The sequence below is a fragment of the Oryx dammah genome, unplaced genomic scaffold (genome assembly GCF_014754425.2).
Source record: "Oryx dammah isolate SB20612 unplaced genomic scaffold, SCBI_Odam_1.1 HiC_scaffold_23, whole genome shotgun sequence".
Lineage (NCBI taxonomy): Eukaryota > Metazoa > Chordata > Mammalia > Artiodactyla > Bovidae > Oryx > Oryx dammah.
Window position 1 is genome coordinate 115,631,471 of NW_024070207.1, and position 14,124 is coordinate 115,645,594.

General features: G+C 46.5%; 3 non-coding genes across 3 annotated transcripts; all 3 read left to right on the top strand.

Moving 5' to 3' along the window:
* The first annotated feature begins 5,255 nt into the window (after positions 1-5,255).
* TRNAF-GAA lies at positions 5,256-5,328 on the top strand. Its single transcript has one exon. It is a non-coding gene; the product is annotated as a tRNA-Phe (tRNA).
* An 894-nt stretch (positions 5,329-6,222) lies between these two features.
* Positions 6,223-6,296, top strand: TRNAF-GAA. Its single transcript has one exon. It is a non-coding gene; the product is annotated as a tRNA-Phe (tRNA).
* A 409-nt stretch (positions 6,297-6,705) lies between these two features.
* Positions 6,706-6,778, top strand: TRNAF-GAA. Its single transcript has one exon. It is a non-coding gene; the product is annotated as a tRNA-Phe (tRNA).
* The last annotated feature ends 7,346 nt before the right edge of the window (positions 6,779-14,124 follow it).

A 14,124-nucleotide genomic window follows, 5' to 3' on the forward strand; every position in this document is an offset into this window, starting at 1 on the left:
TAAACTGAAGATCTAGAGGCCCCTGGTTCGATCCCGGGGTTCAGCAGCGCCATTGTTTTCATCTACATCCAAGGAAAGGGGCAATTCTTGCAACCTCACAATCTGAGCTCTCACAAAGAGCAAGTCTTTTAGCTTACACCCAGGAGACCTATATCCAATGAAAGAAAATGTTAGTCACACAGTCCTCTCCGACTCTGTGACTCCATGGACCACAGTCCACCAGGCTCAGTCCTTCCGTGGAATTCTCCAGGCAAGAATACTGGAGTGAGTTGCCATTCCCCTCTCTCCTGAGGATCTTCCCAACCCGGGGATCGAACCTAGGTCTCCCGCATTGTGGGCATATTCTCTACTATCTGAGCCACCCGGCATTGCAATTGTTCCCTTACAATGAAGAAGCATCGACGCCTCTGACAAACTGTGTGTGTGTGATAAGGTTTTATTAAAGTATAAAGGAGATAGAGCAAACTTCTGACATAGACATCAGAAGGGGGTGACAAAGAGTACTGGCTTGCTAGTGTTAGCAATGGAGTTATATTCTCTCCAGTGAATCCAAAGAATGTCTGGAGGTTGTAAAGACCTCACCAGACCCCCTCCCATAATTTACATTTTAAGATAACAGAATTAGCCAGAAGGTTTAATCCAGAGACTGTCCTCAGGCAGGATACATCATCCTAAGGACTGTAGAGGAAAGAAAAGTTTGTCCTTTCTTCCTCCTTGAGAATTCCAGACCCGTCTCTCCTTGGGCACCCTAGACTTCTTATCAACCTGCCTAGGAAATGACTCTCTCATTCCCCCCGTTTCTTTTAGGAGAATTATGTTGCCAAGAGAAGTTCCCTGGTGGCTCAGATGGTAAAGCGTCTGCCTGCAAGGCCGGAGACCTGTGTTCAATCCCTGGGTCAGGAAGATACCCTGGAGAAGGAAATGGCAACCCACTCCAGTACTCTTGCTTGGAAAATTCCATGGATGGAGGAGCCTGGTAGGCTACAGTCCATGGGGTGGCAAAGGGTCAGACATGAGTGAGCAACTTCACTATGTTGCCAAGGGAAAGGGGTGTCGTTTTCATTCCATAACTACTTCCTGCTGTTTAGGGGTGTAGTCCTTAAATTGTCGAGGCAACATATTCTTTTAACCCTCACATTGAGGGTCTCTGATCCAGGGGCCCCAAGTCATAGTTGGAGGAGGCTGTGGCACTCATAGGAGCTTGGACACCATTTGTAACTTAAAACCCTTCATGTGACTAGAACCAAATCCGATTACACAGTTCCAGATGCAAGGCAAAATAGTAAGTGAAAGTGAGGTCGCTCAGTCATGTCCTGCTCTTTGCGATCCCATGGACTGTAGCCTATCAGGCTCCCCCATCCATGGGATTTTCCAGGCAACCGTGCTGGTGTCGATTGCCATTTCCTTCTCCAGGGGATCTTCCCAACCCAAGAACTGAACCCAGGTCTCCCGCATTGCAGGCAGACACTTTACCGTCTGAGCCATATATCCATAGTTCCATCAGTCCATTTTAGGATTGTTAGATGTCATCAGTTTAAGAAGAGGCATCACATATGATTGTTGGGGAAGGTATTCGCAGACTTGGAGAAAGTCTTTTTCTTGAAGTGGAGATGTCCACCACCGGAAGCTTTCCACTGATGAAGAGGGGAGTGCTCCGCAGACCCAGCAGTTAGATTGATTGTGGAATGCAGCATAGGAGTGAGCCCAGGACAGGAAGGCATTGTCTTGAGGATCAGATGGCAGACTCAGGATTTTTGGAGTCAGCTGAAGTAGGCTCGCATAGATTATCAGGTCCATCTTTTGGCTCGTCCAGTGGGCCAGGGGCTTCAGTAAGCACGGAGTAACTTGCCCCAGTGTCTAAAAGGAAATCGATGGATTGGCTTCCCACAGTTATTAATACCCGGGGTTCCTCAGGTGTAATTAGGACCGGAGCTTGTGTGGGGACCCCTGGGCACCTTCAGTCCTGATTGTCTTGAGAGTCTGACCCCTGATACCTACGCCTCTGGGGGCAGTCTCTCTTCCATTGTGGTCCTCTGAAGACTGGACATGGAGCTGGGGTGGGGGGGTGGGGGCGGGGGTGGGTGGGGTAGGAGGGTGGGGGTCTGGGTGGGGCTCGGCTTTAGATGCCTGAGAGCAATCCCGCTTGAGGTGCCCCTCCGCTCCACATTAATAGCAAGCCCATCCCTTTTCACCTGGGTCCCTCTGGGCATTTTTCTCAGGCTGTTTAAGAATGGTTTTCATAGCCATTGCGAAGGCTTCCGCCTGTTCCTTTATCTTTTTCTGCCTTTCTTTCTTTTCCTCATACTCCCTACCATAATAGACTGTCTGAGCCAGTTCTAACAGATTATCTAAAGACTGATTTGGTCCATACGCCTGTTTTAATATCTTATGGCAGATACCTGAAGCTGACTGAGTGAGAAATCTTTTAAGATCACTTTTCCCTCTTCACTTTTGGGATCAATCTCAGTGAATCTGTGAAGGGCTTCTCTCAGTCTATCTAGGAATTTACCAGGAGCTTTCTTCTCCTGTTCTATCTTTGCCAATTTGCCATAGTTTAAAGGACAAATTTTGTCCTTTATTTTTTGGGCTCCAAAATCACTGCAGATGGTGATTGCAGCCATGAAATTAAAGGCGCTTACTCCTTGGAAGGAAAGTTATGACCAACCTAGATAGCATATTCAAAAGCAGAGACATTACTTTGCCAACAAAGGTCCGTCTAGTCAAGGCTATGGTTTTTCCAGTGGTCATGTATGGATGTGAGAGTTGGACTGTGAAGAAAGCTGAGCGCCGAAGAATTGATGCTTTTGAACTGTGGTGTTGGAGAAGACTCTTGAGAGTCCCTTGGACTGCAAGGAGATCCAACCAGTCCATTCTGAAGGAGATCAGTCCTGAACGTTCCTTGGAAGGAATGATGCTAAAGCTGAAACTCCAGTACTTTGGCCACCTCATGTGAGGAGTTGACTCATTGGAAAAGACTGATACTAAGAGGGATTGGGGGCAGGAGGAGAAGGGGACGACAGAGGATGAGATGGCTGGATGGCATCACCGACTCGATGGGCATGAGTTTGAGTGAACTCCAGGAGTTGGTGATGACAGGGAGGCCTGGCGTGCTGCAATTCATGGGGTCGTTAAGAGTCGGACATGACTGAGCGACTGAACTGAACTGAAAGGACAAAATGACTCTGATCCCATTTTCCTTTAGCTGTGTTGTAGCCCCAGTCTGGTTCTGTAGTTGGGACTGCCTGATTCCCATTGGGGAGGGCGGTTATCTCATCCTCCCTCTTCCTTACTGATTCATTACCAAACCATTCATCTTCATAAGCAACCGCTTTTCCCAAGATATACATCACATCCTTCCAAGTAAGGTCATAAAGCAGAGTAACACCTTTAAAAGCTCTAATATATTTTTCTGGGTCCTCTAAATAGTCTCCCAGATCCTCCTTGATTCTTTGTATTTCTTGATAAGAAAAAGGCTTAACTCTCATAGACTGATTATTTCTCCTGGTGGGTGATTCATGAAGTGGCAACAGCTTGTGTGGCTCTTCCTCAGTCTCTCTGGCTGCTCTGCACATATGATCCCAGGGATAGATTGGAGAAACCTGCTTTTCTTTATCTCTTTGTCTCCTGTCCTCCATCTCATCTAGCAAAGTAGGAGGACAAGAGGGAGCTAAAGGAGTCTCACTCAAATCTATACCCTTAGGACATAAGCCTGGTATATTTCACAGAGAGAAAAAGGGCAACGCATATGCTACTTCTACCCATTTCCCTTGTTTTATACAGAACCGGTCTAATTGTAAAACAGTATTATACTTAAGAGACCCTCCAACCAGCCACCGTTCGCCATCCTCCAGTGGATACCGTGGCCATGCAGTATCACATAGGAAGACCAGGTGTGTCTTCTTTAAATCCTGGGGATCAAATCTATCCCAGTTTTTCAGGATATAGTTCAAAGTAGTGAGGCTGGAATTGTTAGCTCCCATCTGTAAGAGAGAAAAAAAAGCGACCAGCGCCATCTTTCTACCAGAGGTGCCCCTCCATGCTCTAGATGGGGGTGTAGACAGATTTTACACCAAAGCTTTTCTTTCCTCGTCGGACTTAATTTGTCCCTTACCAACGCAGGCGCCGTACTTGTCCCTCCCGGGTCTACCACCGAGCCGGGGTGGGGATGCACCAGGGGTAGACGTGATGGCATCCCTAACTGAAGTCCAGCTCTTCACCATTACCTCTGATGCCACCCGGGGAGTAATCAGAGTAACCTTCCGGAATGCCTCCCAGGCTAAGACCGCTGGGGGCACCGTTCGTCACCTGAGTGCCAGTGCACGACCCTGAGTATATCCCTGACCATAATAAGACCAATACTAACGTAAAACTGAGATGTTCCTTCCAAGTGTCACCACACCAGTATAAGAGCCTACTTTAGTCCACTAAGAGCCAGTGCTACCAAAGGAAAAAACCCCATTGCAGTTCCAATCCGAGTAACCTTTAACCTCCGAGATGCTCTTGTAGCTAGAGCTCCATCTAGCTTCCGAACTTTTGATTCCTAGCAAGGCTAGGCGCTTCCTGACTACCAACCCAAGTTTGGGACCTAAGTCACAGTACACAGCAACAGCATAGATCACAAGTCCCTTGAAAGTCGATGATCCGACAGATTAGGTTAGTACTTCTAATTTCCCAAGGAGTTATGAAATGGTCAAAGAGACCGAAAAGTTTGACCAAGAAAGGAGAGTTCGGTCCACACGCTTTGCCCATTTCTGGTCAGTCCCCAAAGGAGACATTGGGTGCCTCTTTGCATTGGCAGGTCGGTATAAACCCCCGACATGTTTCTACCATAAGCCATATGAGGTCACCGTGGAACCGCAGAGCAGGGCTCCTCACTTGATGCACGCAGGGCGTTTCATTCATTCACGCAAGCACACCATAGAGTTAGTAAAGTACTGCAGAAAACGTGTTTGTTAGGAGAACAAAGAACTAGAGCTCCAAGCATCCTTACCTTGTTCTGAAGAATCCCAGACAAGCTCCCAAGATGACAGGTTGTTGCTGAATCACGCAAAGACACCAGGATTCTTGGCCTTCGGAGAAGAATTCAATCCAGGGCCAGAGACGAGGCTTGATTGCTCAGAACTTTTGTGTAATAAAGTTTTATTAAATTATAGAGGAGATAGAGAAAGCTTCTGACATAGACATCAAAAGGGGGTAGAAAGAATACCCCTCTGAGAAACTCTTTAAGATACATTGAGGACAGAGTCCACTAAGGAGCCGGAGTAGCTCAGTTGGGAGAGCATTAGACTGAAGATCTAAAGTTCCCTGGTTTGATCCCGGGTTCCGGCAGAGCTGTTGTTTTCATCTACATCCAAGGAAAGGCACAATTCTTGCAACCTTGCAATCTGAGCTCTTGCAAAGAGCAAATGTTTTAGCTTACATCCAGGAGTCCTATATCCAGTGAAATAAAATGTTAGTAGCACAGTCGTGTCCAACTCAATGACTCCATGGACCACAGTCCACCAGGCTCGGTCTGTCCGTGGAATTCTCCAGGCAAGAATACTGCAGTGGTTTTCCATTCCCCTCTCTCCTGAGGACCTTCCCGACCTGGGAATCAAACCCAGGTCTCACACATTGTGGGCATATTCTTTACTATCTGAGCCACCAGGCATTGCAATTGTTCTCTTACAATTAAAAACCGGCAACTACTCTGAGAAACTCTTTAAGATACGTTGGGGGGTGGAGGGGATGCGTTCACCAAGAAGTTGGAATAGCTCAGTTGGGAGAGCGTTAGACTGAAGATCTAAAGCTCCGTGGTTCAATCCAGGGTTCTGGCAGAGCCGTTTTCATCTACATCCAAGGAAAGGCGCACTTCTTCCAACTTCGCGCTCTGAGCTCTCTCAAAGAACAAGTATTTTAGCTTACATCCAGGAGGACTCCTAATTCCAGTGAAAGAAAGTGTTAGTCACTCAGTCATGTCTGACTCTGTGATTTCATGGACCAGAGTCCGCCAGGCTCCCTCTGCCCATGGAATTCTCCAGGCAAGAATACTGAAGTGGCTTGCCATTTCCTTCTCTCCAGAGGAGTTTCCCAACCCGGGGATCGAACCTAGGTCTCCCGCATTGCAGGCATAGTCTTTACTATCTGAGACACCAGGCATTGCAATTGTTCCCTTACAATGAAGAAGCAGGGACACCTCTGAGAAACTCTTTAAGGTACATTGAGGGCGGGGTTCCCTAGGGAACCAGAATAGCTCAGTTGGCAGAGCATTTAGACTGAAGATCTAAAGGTCCCTGGTCCAATCCCGGGTTCCGGCAGAGCTATTCGTTTCATCTACATCCAAGGAAAGGCGCACTTCTTCCAACTTCGCGCTCTGAGCTCTCTCAAAGAGCAAGTGTTTTAGCTTACATCCAGGAGGAGTCCTATCTCCAGTGAAAGAAAGTGTTAGTCGCTCAGTCGTGTCCGACTCTGTGACTCCATGGACCATAGTCCGCGAGGCTCCCTCTGCCCATGGAATTCTCCAGGCGAGAATACTGGAGTGGGTTGCCATTTCCCTCTCTCCTGAGGATCTTCCCGACCTGGGGATTGAATCCAGGTCTCCCACATTGCGGGCATATTCTGTACTATCTGAGCCACCCGGCATTGCAATTGTTCCCTTACAATGAAGAAGCAGGGATGCCTCTGAGAAACTCTTTAAGGTACATTGAGGGCGGGGCTCACTAGGGAGCCGGAATAGCTTAGTTGGCAGAGTGTTAGACTGAAGATCTAAAGGTCCCTGGTTTGAACGCAGGTTCCAGCAGAATCAGTGTTTTCATCTACATCCAAGGAAAGGCACAGTTCTTGCAACCTTGCGATCTCAGTTCAGTTCAGTTCAGTCGCTCAGTCGTGTCCGACTCTGCGACCCCAAGAATCGCAGCACGCCAGGCCTCCCTGTCCATCACCAACTCCCAGAGTTCACTCAAACTCACATCCATCCAGTCAGTGATGCCATCCAGCCATCTCATCCTCTGTCGTCCCCTTTTCTTCCGGCCCCCAATCCCTCCCAGCATCAGAGTCTTTTCCAATGAGTCAACTCTTCGCATAGAGTCGGACACGACTGAAGCGACTTACCAGCAGTAGCAGCAACTTTTTGCATGAGGTGGCCAAAGTACTGGAGTTTCAGCTTTAGCATCATTCCTTCCAAAGAAATCCTAGGGCTGATCTCCTTCAGAATGGACTGGTTGAATCTCCTTGCAGTCCAAGGGACTCTCAAGAGTCTTCTCCAACACCACAGTTCAAAAGCATCAATTATTCGGTGCTCAGCCTTCTTCACCGGAGAAGGCAATGGCAACCCACTCCAGCACTCTTGCCTGGAAAATCCCATGGACGGAGGAGCCTGGTAGGCTCCAGTCCATGGGGTCGCTAGGAGTCAGACACGACTGAGTGACTTCACTTTCACTTTTCACTTTCATGCATTGGAGAAGGAAATGGCAACCCACTCCAGTGTTCTTGCCTGGAGAATCCCAGGGATGGGAGAGCCTAGTGGGCTGCCGTCTCTGGGGTCGCACAGAGTTGGACACGACTGAAGCGACTTAGCAGCAGCAGCAGCAGCAGCCTTCTTCACAGTCCAACTCTCACATCCATACATGACCACAGGAAAAACCATAGCCTTGACTAGACGGACCTTTGTTGGCAAAGTAATGTCTCTGCTTTTTAATATGCTATCTAGGTTGGTCATAACTTTTCTTCCAAGGAGTAACCGTCTTTTAATTTCATGGCTGCAATCACCATCAGAGCCCGTAAAACAAAGTCTGACACTGTTTCCACTGTTTCCCCATCTATTTCCAATGAAGTGATGGGACTGGATGCCATGATCTTCGTTTTTTGATGTTGAGCTTTAAGCCAACTTTTTCACTCTCCACTTTCACTTTCATCAAGAGGCTCTTTAGTTCTTCACTTTCTGCCATAAGGGTGGTGTCATCTGCATATCTGACGTTATTGATATTTCTCCTGGCAATCTTGATTCCAGCTTGTGTTTCTTCCAGTCCAGCGTTTCTCATGATGTACTCTGCATAGAAGTTAAATAAGCAGGGTGACAATATACAGCCCTGATGTACTCCTTTTCCTATTTGGAACCAGTCTGTTGTTCCATGTCCAGTTCTAACTGTTGCTTCCTGACCTGCATACAGATTTCTCAAGAGGCAGGTTAGGTGGTCTGGTATTCCCATCTCTTTCAGAATTTTCCAGTTTATTGTGATCCACCGTGCGATCTGAGCTCTCTCGAAGAGCAGGTGTTTTAGCTTACATCCAGGAGAAGTCCTACATCCAGTGAAAGAAAGTGTTAGTCACTCAGTCGTGTCTGACTCTGTGACTCCTTGGACCATAGTCCTCCAGGCTCCCTCTGTCCATGGTATTCTCCAGGCAAGAATACCGGAGTGGGTTGCCATTCCCTTTTCTCCTGAGGGTCTTCCTGACCTGGGGATGAAACCCAGGTCTCCAGCATTGTGGGTGTATTCTTTACTATCTGAGTCACCAGGGATTGGAATTGTTCTCCAAGAAACTCTTTCCTAAGCTACGTTGAGAGGGAATAGCTCAGTTGGGAGAGTGTTAGACTGAAGATCTGAATAGTCCTGGGTTCTGGCAGAGTGAGTATTTTTGCCTACACACAAGGAGCAATTTCTAGCAATCTTGTGATCTGAGGTCTCTCACAGAGCAAGTATTTTAGCCTACATCCAAGCCTACATCCATACCCACTTGTTGCTCAGTCGTGTCTGACTCTTTGCCCCCCACCCCCATGGACTGCAGCATGCCAGGCTTCACTATCTCTTGAGTTTGCCCAAACTCATGTCCTTTGAGTCAGTGATGCCATCCAACCATCTCGTCCTCTATTGTTCCCTTCTCCTCCTGCCTTCAGTCTTTCCCAGCATCAGCGTCTTTTCCAATCAGTTGTTTCTTCGCATCAAGTGGCCAAAGTACTGGAGCTTCATGGCTGCAATTACCATCAGAGCCTGTAAAACAAAGTCTGACACTGTTTCCACTGTTTCCCCATCTATTTCCAATGAAGTGATGGGACCCAATGCCATGAACTTAGTTTTTTGAATGTTGAATTTTAAGCCAGCTTTTTCACTCTCCTTTTCCACCTTCTTCAAGAGGCTTTTAATTCCTCTTCGATTTCTGCCATAAGGGTGGTGTCATCTGCCTATCTGAGGTTATTGACATTTCTCCTGGCAATCTTGATTCCAGCTTGTGCTTCATCCAGCCTGGCATTTCACATGATGTACTCTGCATAGAAGTTAAATAAGCAGGGTGACAGTATACAGCCTTGACATACTCCTTTCTCTATTTGGAACCAGTCTGTTGTTCTATGTCCATTTCTAACTGTTGCTTCTTGACCTGCATACAGATTTCTCAGGAGGCAGGTAAGGTGGTCTGGTATTCCCATCTCTTTAAGAATTTTCCGCAGTTTGTTGTGATCTGCACAGCCAAAGGCTTTAGCATAGTCAAAGAAGCAGAAGTAGATGTTTTTCTGGAATTCTCTTGCTTTTTCTACATCCAGGAGGAAAAGCAATTCCAGCAACCTCACTATCTTATAATTGAACTCTGATGAGCTTGGCACTTGAGCAAAGGGAAATAGCCGCAATGAGAGTCCTTCCTTCTCACTTATATGTGTAGCAATTGCAAAGCCCTGTGGATCAGGGCTTCCCAGCTGGCTACAATCCATAGGGTTGCATAAGAGTTGGACACAACTGGAGCAACTTAGCACGAGGGGTTTGTTGTTTTCCCTTTACTCCTTGCTCTTTTTTCAGCAAGAAAATCTAAACAGAACCTTTCAAGACTTAGGTCCCAATACCCTTGGTTCTCAGACATTCACAGGGCTCACCCTCAGATTCCTCTTCCTTGTGATTGGCATTGAGATTCATTCATCCACTGATTCATTCAAGAATCCATTGATGTCATTTCAAGAATCCATTTCTGAGTTTCTGCTATGATAGGCCAAACATTGTGTAAGAACTTGACACACCGGGCAGATCCTTATTTTCACTGTGCCCACTCTAAGAGTTTTGTTCTGTCACCCCTAAATGGGAATAAGCCCTAGAAAAGGTTATCATTTTTCAATTATACCCACACAGTCAGGGGATAACTGTAATAAAAGACACTGTCAGGAGGCACAGAGCAGGGCACTCTCTTGTTCTATAGCTTATCAATGTTTGTGCCTGGCTGGGGAGCTCCAAAAATTTCCACAAAGAACAGAAAATTGCATCTGTCCTGGTGGAAATAGAATGTGGTCCAGCAGGTAGGCTTGAGACACTTAAATCGCTTATCCACCTAACACATAACCCTGGTCCTCCACCCTCACAAGGCATCAAAGGAAAGCAGCCACCCCAACACTCGGCTTGGCAACCTAGGTGTGCTCTACCCTGAGCTATGGGGGTATGCCAGGAGAGAAAAACCAGGATTCAACTGCTGCAGTTAATCAGCGTACAGTTCCAGAGAGAGAAATGAGTGCTGTACAGGGGAAAGTTGTATCCTACAGAACTGGGAGCCTGAAGACAAAGGATCTTTGTCTAATTTACTCTGCTGTTTCTGTTCCACGGCTGCAGTGGCTCCTTATTATCGTGAAATAAGGTAAATGGATTGACTCCACTTATGCATTGGATGAAGGGTCATTTCGAAATACACATACCATCATAGTGAAAGCACTACCTGTGTCCCTTTAAGGACTCATCAACTCAGGCTTCTATTTATCTTCCATGATACATTTTGGATTCAATGCTGAGGATGATTTTTAAAACATCCATCTTACTAGAGTATATTGTTCCACTGTTTGGTCGTGGTTATTATATAAAAACAAGTCAAAAAAAATCACTAAGCCTCATCTCACAGGTGAGTGTGTGTCCTTCCTGGTGTGTGAGCATCAGAGATAGCAGATTTTTTTTTCAAAGCAGCTTTATTGAGATGTAATTTACATACCATTAAATTTGCCCATTTAAAGTGTGCAATTCAATGGCTTTTAGTGTATTTACAGATTTGTGGAGCACACAATCTAACTTTAGAACATTTTCATCATCCCGCAAAGAAACCAGTAGATATTAAGTGCTCACTCCCCATTTCCCCCTCCCCCAAGTCACTGGCAACCACTGATTTACTTTCTCCTTATAGATTTGCCTTTTCTGTACATTTCATTTAAATGGAATCATACAACATATGGTCTCTTGTCTTTCACTTAGCATATGTTTTTGAGATTCATCTGTGTTGAGGCATGTACAGATAACAGATTTACCCATGAATATGTCTGTCGCTTAAAACAGTAACACTTTCATACCAGAAGCAATTTCCTTCTTTCTTCTTCACCAGAGGGACATTACTGCAGCCTGCTACGTCTTATTTTTGTTTCTCAAGTAGATTGGAAGCTAGTTAGAGACAGCTTCTATCATTCATAATCTTATGCCTTTCTCTTCAGCTTCACCTGTTTCCATGGGAAGGAAAACTCCATATTTAGTAAGAGCCAGTCAAACAAACTGAAATAGTCTTTCCTAAGTGTGTCTAATGCACACTTTGCTTTCTGGGTTTGCATTTTGAGAAATAGGCATGCTTGAATTGTCTGGCTGTGGTAACAAGTGTTTCCCTATGGAGTGGCCCTTTGAGCAAAAGGGCAGAATGCTCTCGTATTGCCAAAATCTAAGGCTGGTGAGGGGCAGACCCTCTGATGGAAACCTGTAACCTGGAGGAACCCCAAAGATGATCTGAGTGGGGAGAAAAATAGGCAACCACGTAATAGAAATCTTGTCCTTTTTCCTTTAAAGGCTGACCTGTTTTTCTCATCCCAACAGTGTTATTTTCTGGTATTATAAGAAGTTGTCACCAAACACGCTTTTTGCTTTTGTTCGCCAGCTTGGGGTGATTAAATCATTTCAGGGATGACAGCAGCCACGTTGCTGCTCCCTTGGTGACAGCTTTTCCTGTAAAAGGCTTGTTGTTCCTTCTCTCTCTGCTCATTTCCATAAGATCTGGTGCCTCAGGACCCAAGGCTGCCTACAGACAAACACGTTCTGGGGAGAGGAGCCCAGGCAGGGCAACAAAGGCAGCAATCTGATTGAACACAGATGGCGGCTCTGCAAGTAGGCCTCCCTCTTGGGTCTCTTCCTCTCCACAGGTAGAACCCCTCCTCGCCACAGGTAGAACCCCTCCTCGCCCTGCCCTTTCCTTTTTGCCTTCTGGTCTGTTGCCGCGCAATGCAATTCAGAGCCCTCTGGGGGCGCACCTGAGGACCCAGCTAGTGCAAAGGCCCTGAACTCTGTGACCATTATGGGCTTCATCCGAAATCTGGGTTTGCTCAGTTGCAGCCACGTAGACCCTCTTCCCGTGACAGGACACGGCTTCCAGGCCAATCTGACCTGGTTATTAGGGCCACTCAGTGACCGACTCACCTCACCTTTGGTCTCCCAAGGCCTTTCTGCCAACCCAGCAGGTCTTGAGGATGGGGTGGAGCTGAATGCCTTCTGCAGTAACAGTCCCATAGGCCTCTCAGAACATCTCTATCCCATCTGCCCAAATCCCTGTCCCCCTAGAGCCTTCTCCTCCCCTAGTAAATTGTGGCTTTATCCTCCCAGGCACTCAGGCCTTGAACCTCTCCTCTCTTTATTTCACACCCACTTCATTTGTCAGCAAATCCTGTGGGCACTACCTTCCAAAGACAGTGAGAATCCAGCCGCTTCTCATCACTTCCACTGCTACCACCCTGTGTCTCTCCCCTAGACAACATGCCAAGCACCCACCCCCCTGAGGTTTTTACATGCTATTGGCTCTGTCCACAGTTATCTCACCTCCCTCAGGTCTTTGCTCCAACATCACCTTCTCAGTGAAACCTTCCTTCCCTAAGCCCCAAAGTACCACTCCCAGTCCCTTCCCCCAACCCCCTGCATCTTTGTGCTTTATTTTTCTCTACAATAGTCACCATTCTTTTATGTACTATATATTTTATTCATTCATTCTCTATCCCCTAACCCCCCACCCACATTAGACTCCTAAGTTCTAGAAGGGCAGGCGTTTTTTTCTGCTTTGTTTACTGCTATATCCCCAGTGCCTAAAGCTGGACCTGGAATATAGTAGATGCTCAATGAAAATTAATGAATGAATGCTTTGGGACCAGTCATTATGAGCTATCTTTTCTATCAATTTCAATAATTGTATCCGTGCTTAGATAAACCTGTGGACAAGAAAGACATAGGACACAAAGGCCAGAGCAAGTGGCGAGTTCTACGTGAGGGACTGAAAAAGTCCTCTTCATAGGGAAGGGGATAAGCAGGCAGAAAAGTTGGGAGGGGAAGGCATTTGAGGCCAAGAAATCATGCACCAAGGCATACAGGCATGAAACAGCCTGGCACATTTGGTGAACTGCAAATATTAGAGAGTGCAAAAAATAAATCTGCAGAGATAGGCAGGAGATAGATCATGGCAACTTAAAGGACACATTATTATTATACCCATTTTAGAGATGAAAAGTAGAGGGATGCAGTCATACAACTAATGTCAGATGTGAAACTGGGGCCATGATAATGGGAACCCACCAAAGGATTTGGAGCAGGTGACACAATCAGGTTTGCCTTCTATCCCATTGACAGCATAGAGGATGGATGAGGCAGGGTCTCTCTTTAGGGGAGAGAGGGTGGGGGCCTAAAATAGAAAGTGGCAGTGGGGGTGGAGAGGAAAGATGGCCTGTAATAGATACTGGATGTGGGGGTTTAGGAAAAAGAGGTGACTAGGAGGAGTCCCAGATTTCTGGATGGGGTGGCAGGTGAACAGTGGAGCCATGCAGTAGGATAAGAAACAGAGAAAGCAGAACAATCTGAGGAAGGATGTAATGAGTTCAGTGTTTGAAAATTTTTTTTCCTAAAGTATAATATACATACAGAAGAGTATAAGTAAATGTACGCTCAATGAATTTTTACCACTAAACACACCTAAGTAGCCAGTGCTTGGATCAAGTAGCAGAACTTGACCAGCCTCCCAGATACCCTCCCTGGGCTTCCTCCTTGCCACTCCCTGCCCCAAGTATAACCAGGACCCTAATGTCTAGTGGCATAGATGACTTTTGTACATTTTAAATGGATTCATATAGTATGTCCACTTCATCTGCCTTTTCACTCAGCATTGTTTGTGAGCAGT